At 42.5% G+C, this 21,194-nt stretch overlaps 1 protein-coding gene across 2 annotated transcripts in view; it reads right to left on the minus strand.

Annotated features, from left to right (window-relative positions):
* Positions 1–21,194, minus strand: part of LOC135392905 (uncharacterized) — a 104,861-nt gene that overhangs the window by 25,109 nt on the left and 58,558 nt on the right. The gene's annotated exons all lie outside the window — the stretch shown is intronic.

A 21,194-nucleotide genomic window follows, 5' to 3' on the forward strand; every position in this document is an offset into this window, starting at 1 on the left:
TAAAACATGTTTTGCCGGTGTATAAGCAGTGTGACCAGCACTGTATGATCATACATGTTTAAGGGATGTTTGTTATACACGTTCGTCATAGATGTATGACGCGATGCTCGTGTATAATGTATAATGTATAACCAGTGTGACTCCGGTACCCGTGAAAGTGGTACCCTGTGGCCCCCGGTAACTCAGAGCATTGAGGCACCTCCTTGTTCGATTAACTTCACGACGGTGTAGGGTCCGCCAAAGGCAGCCCGAGGTCCTCGTCAAGCAATTACTTTGTCTCCTTCTCGAATGTCCAGGACATGGGACGCTGTAACGCTTGAAAGAGCTGCGCTTCATGCTCTTCATGATCTTCTGGTACCTTGCTAGCTCTTCTGAGCGTTTGAGGTGTTCTTTGAGGTCAAGGCAGCCAGCTAACCCCACTTGCTGATGAGCTTGGGAATGTGGGACTGTTTGGAAGGCAACAAAATGTGGGCTGCAACTAAGAGTACTGGTATGCGACCTACTGTGATGTTTTACTGCACTCTCGAGGGCGCATTTCCACCCACCTTAGTAGTACGGTAGACTACAAAGTAGTGTTCTAGAAATCCATTTGGGCTGGGTGGTATGCAGTGGTGGTATGAAGCGCGATCCTCTTTCCTGTGTCCAACTTCTCAGTCACCTGCTCCTGAAGGCCGGTCCTCTCAAGGAGATTAATGACACTTTGCACACCTTTCCTTCCCTGTCAGGCTGCAACCATGCGTGTGCTTTGGTTAGTTGGCAAAAGAAAGGCTTGAGAAAAAAGGCCGGAACTCCTTCCCCCTTTCTCATACGCTTCGCAAAGTATCACCTGTGTGTTCCGAGAGTAACAGAGTGCCCGTAGGTTGCCGATATTTCGCCTTATGAACTTGGCACATGCGGCCGATACGTATTCGCGGGTCAGGCCAAACGCTTTGCGATCTTGTTACACATATACGCCAAAATCCATCATGGTCCCCTCAGTGTGGGCTGTCAAGATAGAGGAACAAAACCTTCGAGAGTCTCTGGTGCCAGAAATGTGCAATCTAGACATCATAGACAGCATAAGCTGCCCTTAAAAACTCGTTTAATTTGAGAGTATGCGGTTGCATTGTTGTGATCCTTCCGTGTCATTGACCAACTACCCAACCTTAGAACCTCAGTGAGCAGCTTCTACATGCATTGCAAAAAACGTCTGCACATGTACATTGGAAGGGCCGCTGGGAGGAAGTTTTGAAGTAAGAAAGAAATGATCTGTGTAACAGCAGATATAGTAGATTACCTCACCTCAGGAGTTGCATATCTAAAGAAGGCAGTCAGATGTCGTCGTTATATGCAAGAAATCTGCATAATCGGGTTCATTATAGATTTGTTGACTCTCCAGTTATGTAGAGGTTATGGAACGAAAAAATCACCCTCCTATCATATCAGGTGATGTAATCTGCAGGCACACCTACCACAATCACTTCCATCTCCCAGTTGGCATTACGTCTTGCGTCAGCGATGGATCCAGAACGAAAATTCAAGGCATGCTTGTTTTGTTTTTTGTGGGCCTTTATTAAATGAAAGCGGTTAGGCCTCACTGTTTCTAAATGTTAAATTCCTCAGATTTCGGTTGATGTGAACATATTGGACGTGACTGCGCACTGAGAGAGTGCCTGTATCCAAACATGTCAAGAAAGTTTACCCTTAAGTGAATAACTAAGGTCAGTATTGAAAATCGAAGGGAAAAGAAAAATTGTTTCAATTCGGTGCGACCGGCCTCGGTGGCTCAGTCGGTAGCGTGTTCGCCTTCTGATACCGAGATCGCGGGTTCGAACCCGGCCGAGGACGCCAGCACCTTGGTGGCAGGGTACAAGTTGCTTAAACACGCCGTCTTCTGCGAGGGGCGTTAAATACGGGGTGCCGTGTGATGAGCTTTCATCGCACGTTAAAGAACCCTCAGGTGGGCAAAAGCAATCCAGAGATCGACCGCTGTGGCGTCACTCATGATCTCAGTTGTCTCGCGACGTAAACACCCAATTATTATGAATTCGGTGCGATCTTAGTGGCTTTAATGGGGAAATAGTTCGTGGCCAGATTCCGTATGTGCTTTGTGTGTTACATGCATTGGTTGAATTAATTAACTGTCAGTAATAAGAAGTATAACAAATTGGAAGTGTACATCGACATTGCGTTCAAGGGTCGCGGGGTTCGTGGAGTGACTGATAGTGCGCGACGATCGGTAACGTGTCGCAAGTGACCGTCGCAGACGAAGCCAAGGACCCATTGCTATGGGCTAACTAGTCACCATGGTCCTTCTGCACTATCGCATACTACTAGTACAATGCATAGATTATATATTATAATGCATAATATTATATAATGCAAGATTCATTACGCTTTCAACCCGCAGTTTCAACTAGGCTAGCCTATAACAACGTGCACACTTGTGTTGACCGTAGGAATGTCGCAATATGTACACGCTCGTGCTGAAACAAAGTATTCCGCTTTCAGAAACATATCGCGGGCAAAATTGCTGAACCTGGCCCGGCGTGTTATGTTTCAGCCAAATATGAGTCTATATGGCACGACCCTTCAAACTTTGTGAGCAGTTTCTTGCGCTACAACGGAGACATTTGAATCAAATAGAAGTTTAGGAACTTAGGAACGTTGATCATTTGACGCAAGGAAATGGAGTAGTTCCAGATTTCAGCGGAACTTTCGATTACAGTCAGACAGTATCTAGGGAAAGAGGAGTGAGTAGTGTATAGATTAACTCTGCAGCCAGGAAATGACGTCATCAAGGACGTATGACGTCACTCCAGGCCGCAGCCGCTCCGCCCTCATATCAGTGAGGTCAGTGGATAAGATAGTTAATCAGTGACGTCACATAGTTAATCATAGTGATATGATATCAATGATAAGATTAAGTAACAATAATGACGTCATGGTGAAACACACTAGGAATCGAACTTGGGTCCTTTAGGTTGTCAGACAAGCATCTTAAGCCACTGGGCCACGGGCTCTACATGTTTACTTGCGTCGCTAATCAGAATAGAATCGTGTGGGGTGGAGAGGTCGTTTGATTTCTTTTACGCCAGGTGGCGTCATGGGGAGTTGAGTTCGTTCATCTAGAGATGGCAGCACTTCCAGCAAATTTACCGCCGTTCAACAGATGGCGCTACTCGCGCCCCCCTTCGCGCCCGCAGATTTTTGTGTCATGTTCAACAGCTTACAGCATATTTTAAATTTGCCCGCCTTTTCTGACATTTTAAACAGATGGCGAATTCACTTTTGCCTCAACAGATGAAGCTATGACGAATTAAAAAAATTCCCGCCATTAGTTCATTAGACTCCTCACGATGATTTCGTTCAAAAAAAAAATTACGAAGCACTTCTACGTCAGTTTACTGTCAAACGGCTCGAGTGATGTATTTCTTAGTAACACAAGGAGCAAGTTTAGAATGAAACTCGCTCACTCAGTGCAATTAGATCGAAAGTGGCAGGTTGCTCTGACTGAGATGAATATTCCATTTGCAATTAACAATAACACGAGGAGAGCCCCTCCTCGATACTGTAAGCATGAGAGAGCAAGCAAAATGTGGGAGAAAACATTATTGTAAATTTTTCTCCATCCCTAACGAAACAGTAAAAAATAACGAGTATAAAAAAAAGAACAAATTCATTCGCTTTTTCATGACTTATTTTTATTATAACAGTTAGATCACAGTTATCTTTCAAGTCTATAGTCATTTCAAAGAATGAGCACAGCATAGTGCTACTCTAGTTTACAAAACAGTTGAGCTTCGTTGACATTTGGATTTTCATACTCTAATTCACTGTGTTATGCAAAGTAAGTAACGGACATATTGTAAGACAATTACACACATGTCTCGCTGTAGGGATAAATATTCCTTCTATTGACGTTACATGACACAGTCAACCTAACACAGCATCGAATCGACATTTAAATTAAGTCGATCCACATACCGTGTGAGGACGACGATGAGGCAGTGTTGATTTTGTGTTGGTGATATCCAAAGCGAACAGAAAGTCCAACAGATCACTGGTCTCTTTGCGGAGATTTTCCGACAAAAGGAGGTCATCACACTCAAGTCTTGACTGATGAAGTTGTAGGACAACTTTCCCGTTGCATGAGAGAGTCTTAGAAAGGCTGTCTCGCTCCGATGAGGAGCAAAGTCGCTCTACACATGATGCCGACGAGCCGCTGAAGTTTCTACAGTGAGCCAGACGATATGGGGAAGTGACGGAGACAATCATGAACCGTTCGTACTGCATTTCCGTGAATGCTACAATGAAGTCGGATGCTATGGACATTGAGCAAAGCTCAGTCTCACCAGAGAGGGGCTCGCAGTGACGGCGAGAACATCAGGATTTGACAGGCAGGCCACATGACTGCCCCCCTCTCTGGATTCGACGCTGTGCTAGGAGTTCTGTTGAACGTTTCAGCCATCAGGTCAAGGTTTTCTTTCCCATACTTTTATTGACAACTTCCACGTGACAACAGCGTGCCTTGTAGACGTCGTAGACACTAATCACCTCTTTCCACAAACTCATCGCTAGCCTAATCTCACTTCGTTCCGCTTGACAACTTTTGCGCATTCGACATCGTGTTACATCTTTTCCTTCCACGTGATCGCTCCATGCATATGGCTTCGTGTTACATCGTTGCAGTCAACATCCTCGTTACTCACGGTCCGCAAACTCTTCGTTAACCTTTTTTTCTTTTTTCCTTTACAAAGTAGAGCGTGCCCAGTCAACACACATTGTTGGTAGAATGCAGAATTAACGTTGAATATTGCTGAACAATGTAGAACGCAAAATGCGAACATTGATTCCGCGCTGACATTACGTAGTCAATTCAGCATGTCAAATCTTTTACGTGAATATAACGTGGATTTGTTGCACACAAATTAACAGTAGATTGTCATACGTGAAAACAGCGTGGATAACTGTAATGGAAAGTCACAGAAGGACAGACGTCGAATATACAACGTTGCTTTTGCGAAAATTTTGCCTTATGCCTTTAGCAAAAAGCATGCTCAAACAACGAATCTGCCGCGCAGGCCGTTCAACAGCGCTTTACCATGGTTGCTTTTGCGTGACTCTGCTACTGTTAACGTTGCAAAAGATCGTACAAAGAAAATATTAATATGGTAGTAATTCGATACGTCGGAAACCTACAGCTGATGGACAGCCAGTAAGTGCTCACCCAGTAATCCAGACACGGGTATTTTATCAAATTCAGAGCATCTTGAAAACCCTACCTATAATCAAATTCTATTCATTTCAAAGACAATTCAGAGTTTGGGCGTTTGAGCCCCCTTTTCTCCGCCATCCGCCTTCACCCCATCTTCTTAACTCTGCCCCCCTGCCAGCTGAGACCCCCACGCCACCGTACCACCGCCATGGCGCCCGGCCAGCCGGTCACAGGAGAAATCTGCACAGAAGGCGTATTTTTTCGTCAGGCGCAGAAGAGAGAATCACGTGATGCCCTCGCCCGTTGCGCCGTTGCAGCGGTTAATTTCAAACTGTTCGAGACGCCGCTGGAGGATGGAGCTGAGGAACATGTCGGCGTCTCGATAGGAGTGCGGTAATTTCCAGCGCGAACAGCTCAAGCACAGGTTGAGTGAGTATCCCTCGTAGGTAACGGATGCACCACATGCGGCCACAGTCTATACAGGTAAACGGGCGTGGTGTCTTTGTTTATTAGCGTTCGTTTGAGACTTTGTTCTTCCAGTCGATTCAGCCCACCGAGTTCATGAAAATGAAAACGATCCTGGCTATGCTTCTAGGCACATTAGCGTGGTGTGCTACTTTTAGTTTGTCGTCGATTCACTGCAGTTTTCATCTTACATATTCTTTTAGGACTCGGAAAGTGTCTCTTTGAGCAAGCTTGGAATCATTTATCGTCTAATGCGCTACAGGTAAGAATGCTGCGTAAATCGGACAATTCTCTAACGTCGAAATGTCTGTATCATGTCTGTGTCGTTTTTCTCAGTGTTCTTTGACGGCTGAACTTCTACTTGGCCGGTGAGTTCCAGCGATTGGAAAACACGAAGGAACAATGAAATCGGTTCGTTCATAAGGCAACAAGGGACCAGAGGCTACAGTTGCGTCGGCCTAGCAGGCAGGACCCGAGCTAATTATACTGGTGAGTAACATCGACGATCCTTCTTGTTTACATAAGGTGGTGATATTGTGATCGTGATCTATATAAACGGACGCTCTGTGATTTGCAAACATAAATAACCACAAAGTGGTCTTGACACAGGCATTAACAGCTCATCAGTTGACACTTCACGATTTTTTACAGATGCAACATCCAAGTGCCTACGTGTACAGACAAGCAGAGGTCCCAGCACAACCACAAGCCAATAGTGCAGAAGATAAACACGAGGGCTATAGCAAATTCAAGTCAACGCTTATGCCATATGTGCTTTGGGTAATAAAGTGATTCTATTCCCCACTTTCCTGCGAAATTATTTTTATACCAGACTTGGGATGTCTAAATGAACATTCAAAGTGTTAAGGGGATATACTAAAATAAATGTAAAATTACACTGAACGTGTAATTTTTATCGTCATGGCAGCGTTGGAGAAACGTTGTAAAGCGCTGTTTATTTTATGCTCTCATGTCGTACAGTCTGGTACGTTGTATTCACATATAAACTGCATTTCATATACGTTAAATTTACGTTGATCGGCACTTGTTAAATTAACATGTTTTCGAGCGGACATTTGACATCATGATTTCACGTTCGCTTTCATCGTCGATTCAACATTCATTTCGTTGATATACAACGTCTTTTCTGCGTCGAATTTACAATAGTGTGTTGAGTGGGTGGGTAGCACTTTCGAAATCTGCTTTCGCAAAGGAAGAGATCCAGTGTCGTTTGCTTTTCATCACTTTTCCGAAGAGAGGCGAGCATGGAATGATAGCGACACATGTTAAGAACTAAAACAAAAAAATAACAAGTTGAAACGAAATAGTAATGTCTTCAAAGAGTGCTTGATTATTATGTACATATTTCTACTCACTTAAAAACAAAATAAAATAAACTAGTGATTCTCCGATTAAATCTTTTTATTGAGATACTTTAACAACAATATAACAGCCCTCTTCGACAGCGTAATTCCATATCCAGAATGATGTTGGCCATGTGTTCGACCGAGTGTGTATACATTTTGTGGGCAGCGGTGAACTTTTAGCTCCCGATCCTCACACAAACAACATACTTCTACACATTCCTGATCGTAAAAGCTATGACTGACATTCACCAATCTCAAGCACATCTGTAGCTGTTGTGTTTCATTGTGTGTGAGAGTAACTCCATAGCGTGTTGGAAGACCAGTCTTGTCCCAAAGTCGTAACGCCAGCAGTGATGCATTAGGAGGACACGTATGGGCATAAACGTATTCTTCCAGCTCAACTTCTTTGCTACAGTTACCTTGTCGAAGTGAAGATGATGACTTCGTTAACTCAAAAGTTACTATGACGAGAAAGAATATGTGACACAGAAGACAAAATAGAAAACACACCCTATCCATTTCGCTCTTTTATGATGAAGTGAGAAAGTCTTAGTATTGAGGATGAATTTATTTCTTATTGACGATACATTTTTCTTATTCACAAACAAGTCGATTTTTCAAAAGGTCCAGAGTAAATAAAGTTATGTACTTGGCAGTTGAATGGAATCCATGCTTTATGGCAGTGTCGATAAAACACACTCTTTGTAGCAAGTTGCATGGCATCGAAACGAGTCGAATAGTCAAATAGCTCACTCATTTGCCGTGACCATTCGGTTAGTAAAACGAAGGATGAACTTGTTAAAAACGAATCGTCTGTATGAAGCATGGAATACATTTCCTTTGCAGTTTCCCAAATGACTTGATTTGGAGGATTATTCGGTAGAGCTCGAAACAGCACAATGTTCGTCACAATTTGAAAAGCTTCCGCTAATGGCGTCCTCTTGACCGTTGTTAACCCACAATTTGATAGCTGCTTCCAAGAGGTATGTTTCTCATTACATGGCAGATGGAGTTGAAATATGTGGGACCTCCTATTACATTTACCGCATTCATCTTCTCCTTTTTCCGATTGCTCTGTTTCGTCGTCTGTGGACCATGAATCGCCAGGCTGGGTTTCAACGTCGGACCATGCTGTACAGGTCATTTTTTTTTTCAACCGAGGTAATTTTCTGCTATCCACTACTTGTCCGCAGTTCCACTGATTCTAACTAAATACAGGAGCTTTCCATTTCTAACTCGTCTTTTTATAATCTTTTCTACTTTCGGTACTTCTCTCACTCTTACCATTTCACTCTCGTAGCAACTACCAATGATATCTTCATTGTTAAGGTCACGCAGTAGGTATGTATTAGGATAACCTATTTTGATTGCTCTCACCAAAAAAATCTCTTTCGTAAATGACTGTAAATATCTCTTTGTTAACTGGTGTCTATATTTGGCAATTCTAACGAGATTACCAAGATTGTAAGTGGTTCCTTTGGGGTTTCAGTTGGGGTGGGGTAAAGTCTTTCTCGGAAAATGTGCTCGTTTTCTTTGGTTACATCCACAGGTCTCGCAGAGAGAGTCCTGTGCACTCGACTGTTGTACGCTTTGATTACTTGAGGTAGAATCTTCACATAACGTTTATGACCCTGATAGGTAAAGATACGGTAAAGTGTAGACACAATACTTCGCTGACATCTCTCAACGATCGCACATTTATAAATAGACATAGAATGATATAACGTTATGCCTTTTCTTTTCAAGAACTCTCGCACTACCTTGTTCGTAAACTCTGTTCCTCGATCACTATGTATCAGCCGTGGAGTACCGATCCTCTTAAATGCAACTTTAAATGCTCGAAGAATCTCAGGAGATTTTTTATTGCGAATGGGTACAACAGCGAGGAGCCGGGAAAAAGCATCTATACAGAAGAACAAATAGCGAAAACCATCATTTTGCCCTTTTAGCGACTGCATGTCCTTTAGGTCGATTTGGAACATTTCCTGCTTTCCGAGTGCAATTATTTTCCGAAAGGTCTTGGGTCGCTTGTACTCCTTATGTAAGCTGTAAACATCACTTGTCTCCAGATATTTAGCAACTCTGCCCTTCTTTTCACCAATGGCTTGAGCGAGTCTCTGCACTCCACCAAAACTGCCGGCATGTTCTGGGTCGTAATAGGCGGCCATTAGTGCTTTCGTCTGCTGCGAACTCGAAGAGCGTCAAGGGATAGATAGGCATTTATTGTAGCTGACACGTCTCCTCTCATCCAGGAAGGTTGTCTGTTGTGAAGTTCATACTTCAGCAATTCGACAATGGACGAGTGTGGCACTACCTTCCCGTGACATATAACTCTTCCGTACTCGTCGTAAGCTAGAACAGTTGTTATCAGTTTGAGTATTGCTAATACCTTTTTATGGTGCCTTGGAGGGAAGTGCGACAATATGGTTTCATCTTGAAAATAGACTTTCTGTTCCTCCTGCACAGGCTTCAATATGGGCTCCATGTTAGGTTTCGGCGGGCACGCTTTGCAGCACGTGTGATTGCTGGCGAGGCACGTTCAGGTGTGCTTGCTTCACTTGTAACAGGCAATGCTCGACTGCTCGATGCTCCCGTTACTCTGTGTTTTTTTAAACGATTTGGATGCACAATAAGTGTTGGTAGATTCAGTTTGACCAATAGCGGCAAGATGCGATCGAAGTAAGGAGGAGTTGGAACATTTCTCGCTCTTGAGACAAGATAATAAACGAGATCGATTATATTACTATTCTCCAACGTTTGACCGTCAACGATTACTTCGAAGGTTTGCGCATTCCAGGAGATTGTTGGTTGTAGAAGTTGCAGAAGTTGGTTTGCTCTGACCTTATAACCACTACTCATAAAACCAACAATTGTGTCACTTTTCTCCCCCTCCTCGGTCTGTGTACCTTCTTCTCGCGATCCAGGATGTGTTTCGCTTGTATGTTGTTTTGCAGCTCTACTTGAATGTAGCAAAGAGTGAAGATACTGAATTATCTCTTTTGCCTTGATGTCATCCGGTTCATCTTTCTTCAATATATTTGGGATGTGATCTTCTCGGTAAGGTACAAGTTCGTATTTCTGCATCGATTATACTCCGATTGCTTTTGCAATCGCTCTTCCACCCAATGAGGAGATGAGACCCAACAAAGGTGGTAATAGAAACTGCAGAAAACCACCCGATTGTTGCAAGACCTTTTAGCTTTCTTGACCCCCGTTGCGTCTCGTTTTGCCAAAATGCGAATTGATGCTGCCTAAGGTTTTAATTGCTTTCTTACTCTCGGAGTTACTGTGACGTTTCCTTCACAAAGGTTCATACAAATTTCTCTGACTGTATTCAACTGATCCTTTGTAGCATGCTCCAAAAGATAATAACGTTGCTCGGGTGACGTAGTTTCTGCGAGCAAGTGAAGAAAATGAATATTCTTCTTTACACGTTTCATGTTTTATATACTATTTGGCGATGATCGTCGGGAAATATGTTCGTCCACACTCGATAGTGGTCTGAACAATTTTGAGACAAGTCAATTACGATGTATGAATACGGTTTCTTACAAGCATCCTTATATATGCTTGTCAATAAGTCGCTTTTGTTCCGTCCAAACAATTGTCGTGAAAGTATTTGTAATTGATCCACAGTTCGAGCAGAACGACATAGAATTAGAGCACTGCTATTGAACTGAATACATCTATACAGAGGATCATTAACAAATAAATATTGAGTAATGAAGATGGCCGAACAGTTGAGATGGTGGCATCCAGCTACATAGAAGTTACAGATTTCTTTTAGCCTTTTCTTGTCAGCCAAGCAATCGTCAAATATGATTAAAGAATTTCTAACATCCTCCAGGTTAGTGGGAATATCTTGACTGAAAGTTACCTCGGGAAAATCGTCAAAAATAGGTTGCTTGTACAAGTATATGTACAGTATACGATCGAAAGGTTTATCGAAGACAGTGGCTCTATGCTTGATCAAACGTGTAACGAGTGTCGTCTTTCCACTTTGACTTTGTCCAGATATAGTCATTGAGACAGGAGTGATAAACCTATAAGGTCTAACCTCAGTCATCTCTTCCAAGTAAATGAAGACTGGTATAAATAGCACATTACATAAGACTTTTACTCTTTTTTTTCTTCAAGCATGTGTGTTTTTTTATGAAAACGATAAATGGCAAACAACACTTAACCTTTATGCACTCCTTTAGTTTGTCAATGTTGGATATGGGAGCTGAGAAACTCATATCTGTATATCTTGTGCAGCAAGTCAGTGTAGAATTCTCAAGTTCTAGCACTTTCAGTTTGTGCAAACACGCAATATGAGTCTGTGACTGTATCTTTTTTTTTCGGAACAAGTCTGTTCTAGACGGTTTTTTTCTTACCTTTTTCCTGTTCAAACTTGTCTAGACGAGCACGTGCTGCACGCAGATGAGCACGTGATTGGTTACGTCGGAGAAGGTAACCAACAAAGTCAAACATGTCTATGCATGCACTGTTCGCAAAGCGCTATATAAGACTGCCCTCCATGACGATTCTTCGCACAGATCCTCACAGGAGGAAGGGTACGTTACACTTTTTTCCTTTCGCTCCGATATGTGGGAAAGTGTGCTTATATTTATTCTTATTTTCAGCTTCACTCTGTGTGTAGAAAAGAATAAGTGAGCCAGAGTGAGAAGTCACCACAAGAGAAGGTATGACATCTATTTTGGATAAGCTCGATAAACTCAAGAAACCTGGAGATGGAGATATTCAGAAAATGAGTACCCTACCGAAGAATGAAAAGCTGAAGGTCTTGGATTTGCGAAAGATTGACACGGTGTACGGCGAAGCGGTCTATGTAGAAGTGTTGATGGAGAATAACAAACGTGTAAAGTTCTACCTTCCTAGTCGCTTTAAGCGTTTGACAGAGGATGATCTAGAGGAGATGAGACAACTGCCAAATCTTAAAATTGAGAAAAAGGAGAGATTCAAAGATGGCAAGAGAGTTGCCTCGCCCGACATTCTATTCACTCATGGGAAGAAAAAGTGATGATACATCGACATATCGGCAGCTCCTATCCTGAGACACTTCTCTCCACATCATGGTGACCTGTCACTTATGTCCTCAACAAGAACGTCAGTACTATGCAACAATAGAGGGACTCCAAATTCATCTGGCAAACGTTCACGAACTCCAGACACCCTGCATACCATTTTGTGAGACTCTCTGCACACTACAGAACTACACGAAACGCTTCGAGTTGCATCTACATGACAGAGACGAGGCGGGGCATGAAGTGACAACGTTTTTTCATGAGTATGAACACTATCTTGCTAATGTATTGCGTCACTTTGGATTCCCACTGCGCTACTTCACATTTCTTAAAGTAGAACTTGGGCGACATACGCCCGATGAGGAGTTACGACTTGAGATTCATTTTGTACCTTCTAAAGTGAGAACTGTTTGGTCAGAGGGAGATGTACTGCCTTCGATTGCCCAGTCGAGTAGTGAGATAGCACAAACATTAGAAAACTTAGAAATTCAAGGCTCCGGTTTTTTTCTCTTTCGCATTCTTGCTTGTATTCTAAACATTGGACGTTTGGCTCCTCAACTAATTGGATGTTCCCAACTTGAGTTACCGAGTGAATTGAAACGAAAGTATCGTTCCCTGTTGAATGTGGATTACGGACTACATGAAGATGAAGAGAACATGTGTTTTGTCTTCTCCGTGATTGCTGGACTACATCCTGCCTCGCATCATAGGCGGAGGGCATCTTCCTACAGACCATACATAACACAGTATGTATTTCCTGATACATTTCCCGTAGCTTTCCCAAAAGATGTAGAGATATTTGAGAAACGTAATGAAATTAGCATTAATGTGTACGCGTACGAAAAGGAAGAAAACTACATTTACCCCATCAAAGTTGTTGATGAGGAGCGTCAGAAACATGTGGACTTGTTACTAGTTGACTCTCATTTTGTGCTCATCGCAAATTTTAATGGATTGTTTGTTCCACATGGACAATTTCATTGTAAAAGATGTACAATGGGCTTCTGCTCAGAGGGAAGTCTGAAGTGTCATTTAAGTATGTGTAAGCAACAGAAAGTACCCAAGACCATTTACCCAAAGAAGGGAGAGACATTAGCATTTGCAGGGGAACATCTCATGTCAGAAGTTCCCTTCTACTGTGTGTATGACTTTGAAAGTGTGCTGTCACCATGTCTGGATTCAGGAAATGTGTATGAAGATCACATTCCCTCTTCATTTTGTCTGTTAGTGATACGCGCATCCGACTCATATGTCCTCGAAAAGCATCTGCATCGTGGACCTCCCAGTAAACCAGAGATGTCCATTGAACATCCACGTGATGTCTTGACTCGGAGGTCTGAACGTCCCAGGGAGCATGCCAGAAATCCCATTGACATCATCTGTACGTCCAGGGGACGAAAAAATCTTCCCCTGTTGCACATTCCACGAACATCCCACAAACGTACAGTAGACATTCATGGGATATTGACAGCTTTGAGATCGAGACGCCGCATGGACGTTTATTGGAAGCTTGAAGTTGCATTTATCATCTTCAAAGCTAGCTAGCTGCAGAGCCTTACTCAAATTTCCTACTAATACAATAAACTGAAGCATGCATATCTTGAAACATTTTGTAGGAGTCTTGGGTGAGCTGGTGTCGGCACCATTAACGGACCCGTAAATATAGAGAGTAGCCATCACATAACTATTTCGTTCCCCGTTTCTCCTATATGCCTGTTTCTGGAATTTTCCCATAAAGAACACAAAGCGCGGCGGTTTAAATAAAGCAACCAGAGAAATGGAAAAGCTCACAGTCCAAAAATCTTCGAAAGGTACTAGCATTTCCTTTCCAAGAGCAAGCAAATATATTGCTTGTCGCGCGAACTTCCGCGAATGCTAGGGTACTGCTCGCCTCCGAAACAGAACGGAGGGTGAGCTGCCTAAGTATAATGCGATTACGTACAAAAACAGCAGTCAAGTGAAGAGTTGCGTGGTGTATTAATTCTGCAACAAGGTAATGACTCTGTTTCTTACTGTTCTTGGCCTGAGACACTCAGTAGGTTAATCCAAAGTCAATTTTGAGAGTGCCACAGAATTCCGTATCTCTGCCTCTTTCTCAATGAGTGCTCAACGTAACATAGACTGTCAGTTCCGGAAGGAACGAAATCTTGCAATCTTGCACAGGACCGCTCTTTGTTTCCGATAAACGTAATTCAGCCCCGGTTTGCACATACTTTTTGGTTTGTGATGCGATCGCCTCAGAATATCCAAATCTCGATGTACCCAAGATATTCTCTTTGGGACGTAGAGGGGATATACAGAATTGGATATCCCCAACAACTAAAATATTTTGAGGAGACATTCTGGACGTCTATGTGACGTCGATAGAACATAGCTACAGTTGTGACATCTGCGACATATAGTTTTAATTCAATTAAGAATATCCATGGGACGTACATAGGATGTCTCGACGTCTCTGACGTCTGCGACACATTTTGGACGTCTCCAGGATATTCGTGGTTTACTGGGCTAATTGTGTCACTGTCTTTATGGAGCTACTGTACAGACTCCATGACGACATTTTGGAATGGATACGTACAATTGCCCCTCTAGAAATGACCGCAGAAAACGAGCAGCAGCATGCTACAGCAAGTCACTGCAACGTTTGCCAGGAATCTTTTGCAAAGAAGCAAAAAGTTCGTGACCATGACCATGTAAGTGGAAAATTTCGACAAACTTTGTGTAACACCTGTAACTTAAAACTGAGAGTGCCTCCTAAGATTCCAATCATTGCACACAATGCCAACTATGACTTGAGTTTTCTTTTGTCTCACCTGCATTTGCTTAAGAAAGTAGACATAAAGGTGATTGCCAGTAGCTCCCAAAAATTCAAGGCTATAGACGTTGGCTCTTATCAATTCCTAGATAGTTTAAACTTCCTGAATGCAAGTCTCGAAACATTAGTGAAAAATCTACGTGAGAAAGGTGAAGACAACTTTAGTTGTCTTCGTCAATTTTTTCCAAACGAAGAACACTTTCAACTAGTTGTTCGCAAAGGAGTGTTTTGTTACAATTTTGTCACCACTTTCGAAGCCTACAATGAGCTTTCTCTAAATCCTCGGGATCAATTCTTCAACACTTTGAATGGGACAGAAGTAAGTGAAGAAGATTATTGTCATGCACAGAGGGTCTTTGAAAAATTTCAACTCCGTAATCTGGGAGAGTATTCAGACCTATATTTACTCACAGACGCACTGCTTTTAGCAGACGTGTTTCAGGGCTTTCGTAAGTGGACACTTGACTTTCACAAGATTGAACCTTTTCACTTTGTGTCTCTGCCCGGATTAAGCATGTCTTGCGCCCTAAAAATGAGTAAGGTAGAGCTAGAGTTGATTCACGACCCTGACGCATACCTGCTGATTGAAAATGGCATACGAAGAGGTATTACACAGTGTTCGCTGAGGAAAGCGACTGCAAATGTACCAGGAACAGAGCAGTTTGACCCCAAAAGCCCAAGTAGCTTGATCCACTACATAGACGTTAATGGGCTTTACGGTTCAGTAATGAGAGAACCACTACCTTACGGAGGTTTCGAGTGGCTCACAGAGGATGAAATCACAAACTTGGATATAACACACCTCCCAGATGACGCACCTATGGGTTACTTCGTCGAAGTAGATCTAGCATATGACAAAGAAATCCACCAACGTCACAGAGATCTGCCAGTTGCCCCCGAGAAAATGTCAGTTCCCTATGATCTGCTGTCAGAGTATCAAAAGGAATTGATGAAGAAGTTTCACCTTCCTGAGAAAGCTACCGATGCAAAATTACTGTTGACATTATTCGACAAAGAGAGATATTTTCTACACTATCGCAATCTGCAGTTGTATATGCATTTGGGCTTGCGTCTCACCAAAGTTCACAGGGTTCTAAAGTTCAATCAAAAGCCCTTTCTCCGATCCCATGTGGACTTCAATCACGATCTTCGAAAACGAGCTACGAATGCCTTCGAAAGCTCCCAAGCTAAGATTGCAATTAATAGCGTGTACGGACGTTCGTGTATGCAGGTTAGAAAGTTTGTAAACTGTCGTCTCACAGTAACCGACGAACAAGTGCTCAGACTCCTACGCAAACCAAACCTAAAGGAGTTCCGACCGCTGAGCTCTCATGTTATCCTCTTCCAATTCTCTCAATCTGTGCTCCGCATGAGACAGCCACTGTACCTAGGATTCGCGATACTGGAACTGTCCAAGCTGAAGATGTTTGATTTTTACCACAACCACCTTCTTCGTGTAGCTCCAGATACTAGACTGTTGTATATGGACACAGATTCCTTCATCATAAAGTTGAGTGAAGAGAAAGCGCTTCTCGAACTAGCTGACAAGCATCTGGATAACTCTAGCTATGACCCCGATCATCCGTTATATTCCGCGAAAAATAAGATGGTACTGGGAATGTTTAAAAACGAGATGCCTCGTGATCACATTCTCGGTTTCTGTTGTCTAAAACCAAAACTGTACGCTCTCGAACTGAGTAGCAAAAAGCAGTACAACCGTGCGAAAGGTGTGAAACATTCTGAAGCACAGAAGCTTCTTTATTCCCTGTACACCGACGCTCTTGAGTATGGCAGAATACACTCTATTAAACAGAACCTGATCGTACACAAAGACAATGTAAACAAAAGTGTCTCAGTGACAAAGATTGCTCTCAACCCTTTGGATACAAAGCGTTACGTTTGTGCAGATGGAATTGAAACGTTCCCTTTTGGTTTTCACACCTAATCATATGTATGCGTCGGACAAGTGTAAACAAAGATGGAAGCATCAGGATGGTAAATAATGGAAAAGCCAATTACCATCAATATAGATGTTACCCTTTCTTTATTTCTTGTGTTTTTTTTCTAACATGTGTTTAACACTAAAGGAGTGTTGATTGTACGTATCTTCATTTGACTTATTCAATGCACCTTTTTTCCTAAGTTTTTTTATGTGAATGAGAGAGTTGTCACTTCCTTAAATAATGAAACTTTTTCAAAGTGTTTGCAAAAAAGTGGAGTATGTACTTTGCAAAACAGCTTGTTTCAGTTCTCTTGTTTTCAAAGTGATGATGAAATTGTGACTGTATCATACCCAGCAAACCAGATACATCCAGCAAATGTCCGTAAGATATCCTGCCCGGGACATTTGGATATCCAGTGGAGTTTGCCACAGATCCGTTTTACATCCATGCGATATCCCAGCGACTAGCATTTCTGCCATGTTTGTGGATCCACTGAAAGTCCCTGCGACGTCTGTCACGGATATGTGGATATATAAGGGAGGTTACGAATATCGTACATATTTTGCTTTTAAAAATTTTGTGCATCACATATTTGGTGTTCGTAGAGTGCGTAGAGAACACTGCAACTGTGTTCCAGCAAATAATATTTGTGTGTTTTAACCCATTTGATACTATTGTTCCCATTTGGGGAACAAAATATTACCTTAACCTAACAGGATTCATCACAGTACAGCAATACTGTGGGACCTGCCAGCATAAGAGCCGAACCCCGCCCGCCTTACTTGGACCACTTGGGAAAACCCGCAGTAACCTCTATTTGCGAGCTGGATGGAACATATACTGAAATACAAATCGTTACACACACGTTCGTTAGGGGTAGCGTGGCGTAAACCATTTGTAACGGTGATGAGGATGTATCTTCGCAATTCCTCTGTTTCTGCATGAACTCACAGTATACCCAACAACATTTCCAACATCCCTTCCTATCAACTACTGTGTTTTTAATTCAGGTTACCGCCTCTATAAGGACAAACAAATCTTTCCTGGATCTCCCATAGATATCCCTAGGATATGCAGGCTGCCTGTCATGGGACATTCAAACATCCAGAGCACGATATCCTTCCAACGTACCAGGGACATCTGTTGTCTACTGGAGTAAGCCCAACACGCATTGAAATTGTGCGATATCCCATAGATATCCTACAGATGTCGAGATATTCAGGACGTTCGCGACCTTGTAGGGATGTTCCAGGGATATTAATGGTTTGCTGGGTACTTTTCGCCATTTTTGTGAGCTGTCTGATGTAATGTATCCTACTTTCTTGCTAAGATGACTAAATAAAGGCTCTTTTCTTTTTAAAAACAAATTTATTCACTTTTAAAGTACACTACAACATGACATATCTGTTTTTCGTGGTATCTGTTTACGCACAAGTATTGCTATCAACCTATCATTGAGTTTAAAGTTGGTGTGTGAGAACCTCCGAGTACACTCTTCAAGTAGAAACCCACAGCAGTGAAGACTACCTACATAGAGACAATAAAGTCCACATGTGGCTGAGCCGTATCCCTGAAGTCATTTCCTGTTGTAGTGAAATGAAGATGCTGGGTGTATGAATTTGTAGAACTCCTTGTATAGTGGTCGCATTCCGTAGCTATCGAAATAAGAAATGCTCCTATCGTTAGAGATATGGAATAGAGTCCAGTGTTCTCCCGGGGAAGATCTTGGAGCTGTATTCACCACATAAAGACCCGGTCCAGCTTTTTGCAATGCAATTTCATCGCGAGCGTAAGTTCCACGAAAGCATGTCCTTGTGCAATGGTTCCGAGCAAAAGCTGCATAAAATTCCCATTCTTCCATTTTGATTCGTTTATACAAATTTAACGCATGTTGTGAGAGAGCAAGAGCACCGTGACAGCTTCTGTAAGGTTAGCAGCAAATGTCAATGTGAGACGAACATTAGCTTGAAGCACTGGACTTAGTGACTGCAGTTCCACATCCGGTGTGAGGTGATAATAAAGCATAAATGTCTCTTTTGCATATGCAGCCGGAGCTAGAGGTATATCCTTGCTCTTAAGTTTGTGAAGCAAATTCATGTATCCCTTTGCATAGATGTCTCGTTGAAAGTCGAAGTCGTCGGTGTAGTGTTGACCGCCAACGTCGAGCACTGCTCTTTTGAGTTTAAAATTTTCAAGCTTAAAAGGGTTCCGTTCTCTATGACCCTGATATGCTTCACTCTTGACCATCAATACGGTCAACTTAGAAGGAACTCGTTCACTATAGAGATCATCAAATATCACCTGAGATTGGTTTGGAGCGATTGTGCTATACTTAATCTCTAAACCTCGAAGAAGGTATGTGGCGGGTGTCGTTTGAAGTCTTCTTTCAATGCCAACGAGTACGCTTGGAGAAACCTGCACACGTCGGAGGTAGAGCACAATTCGAGAAAACTCTATTGTATGCTTTTCAGTCTCGCTGGGACCAGAGAGGAGCCTAAATTCGTCAGTGGCTTGTCTTAGCACCACTCGCATATCGGTGTTATTAAGGACAAATTTCTCTTGCTGACAGATGTCGCTAAAGATAGGAGAATAAAGATCACAGAGAGTTGATCCTTTGGTGCGTTTATAGCGTGCGAAAAGTCCTTTTGCTTCGTTGGGGACAGCAAAATTTTCAGATTCTCCCACTGGATCTGGTTCGTAAAGCATTGCAGACAGGGTGTGAGCTTGAGTAACACTGTTTGCATTTGTAACAATGTCCAAGTAAGAACGATAGGCATAATGTTCGAAATTAGATACCAGAGTCGAATTAAGATAAATGTGGACATGATGAAAGAGAGAAGATGCAAATGCTTGTACAGGAATAACGTTGTCAGTTGTCACTGTACTGCCAGTTGTAGTCAATGCTGCGTCTCCATTTTTACGCACAACTCTACATTGAATGTGTAAGAAACTCGACTGGAGATCAAAGAAGCCGCCACCGAGACCTGGAACATTATATTCAATCACACCGCTCGAGGTAGGTGCAGAAACGGGGAAAAACTCCACATATTCTGACTTCTCCAGAGAAAAGTTTGTCGGTGGAACAGAAAACAGGTCCAACTGATTCGTTGTGCAGAAGCAAGAATTTTTATGTACTAAGGCGATGGTAGACATCTTTTTTTTCCTCAGGTGAAAAAATCAACCTTTCTTCGTTGGTTTTACTGATCGATCAATTCTGTTGCCCTTGCTTTTATTACGTTTCCTACCCTTCCCTCTGAGTCTATGCAGCAACTCGTCACGAGTTGAATGGATGGTGCGACCAACCCCTTTCCTTAGTGCCTCTCCAAACGTTGTTCCCTGTTTCACTTCCTCCGCTATGTGACGTCCTGTGTCAAGAAGTTTCCGACCTACATAGGGCGCTACCTGTTTAGTCAGTATAGGTATAAACCGCTGCACCAACTCAGAAAAAAAGCCAGATCCAACTTGATAAAGAGGAGCTGAGTAATGTGGCAATGGTTGATCTCGTTTACCGCTGCCGAAATGCGATATACAACAGGGTGTCTGAGTTATATGCATTTTCGAAAATGTAATATTACTCCCACACGACCAGAACCAGCAATGAAGGGAATGAAATCACCAATCTCGTTTGCCAGTTCGATTTGAATGCTAGTCAGCTCCTTGACAGTCACATATTTATAGTAAAGATTTGTGAAAGAGTAGGACATAACCTCATTCCGACTCTGCAGTCTAAATGGGAGAAGTCGAAGAAGGGGTGCGGTTATATCACCTACAGCTTCACTTTCGATGATATCGCTGTAAACGAAAATGTAATTTTGCGCTGGGAAGAGGCAGACATCACGCTGAGCAACTGTGAAACTGGAGAAGGTTGTTCGTTTTCCAAATCCAAGCATCAGAGCTAAATATGGGTGAAATGTAACGTAACCCTCATTGCGACGTTCCAGTTGACAAACTCCATTATAGGGATTGTAAAATATGAAACGAGCATCTTCTGGTAGGTGTAAGTTTGTTCGATATGCGTGATTTATCGCATCGGCGAGGTCCTTCCCTGACTCATAATACCCTTCTGGAACTTCGTATTTGGTTGTACGTGAACGATACGTGATTAGGGTGACTTTCTCTTCAGTGTCCACCTGATATTTCAATACTTTTACTGGCTGCCCTTCATCCAATTCCGAAGAACCGATAACCTTTTCAGGAAGGCCAAGCTTAGCAGAGAGAGTTGAACTTAATTCCAGACCAGTATTTAGTGGAAGTTGTATTTCATAATGACCACTGACTCGTATTATTTTGGCTTGGTTTTTGAAGTGTTTCGTTAGAAGTTGTCGAAAAGGTACAATAATGTTTTCTCCCGCAAGAAACTTAACTTGCTCTGTCGTGGTT

The sequence above is a fragment of the Ornithodoros turicata genome, chromosome 4, assembly GCF_037126465.1.
Source record: "Ornithodoros turicata isolate Travis chromosome 4, ASM3712646v1, whole genome shotgun sequence".
Lineage (NCBI taxonomy): Eukaryota > Metazoa > Arthropoda > Arachnida > Ixodida > Argasidae > Ornithodoros > Ornithodoros turicata.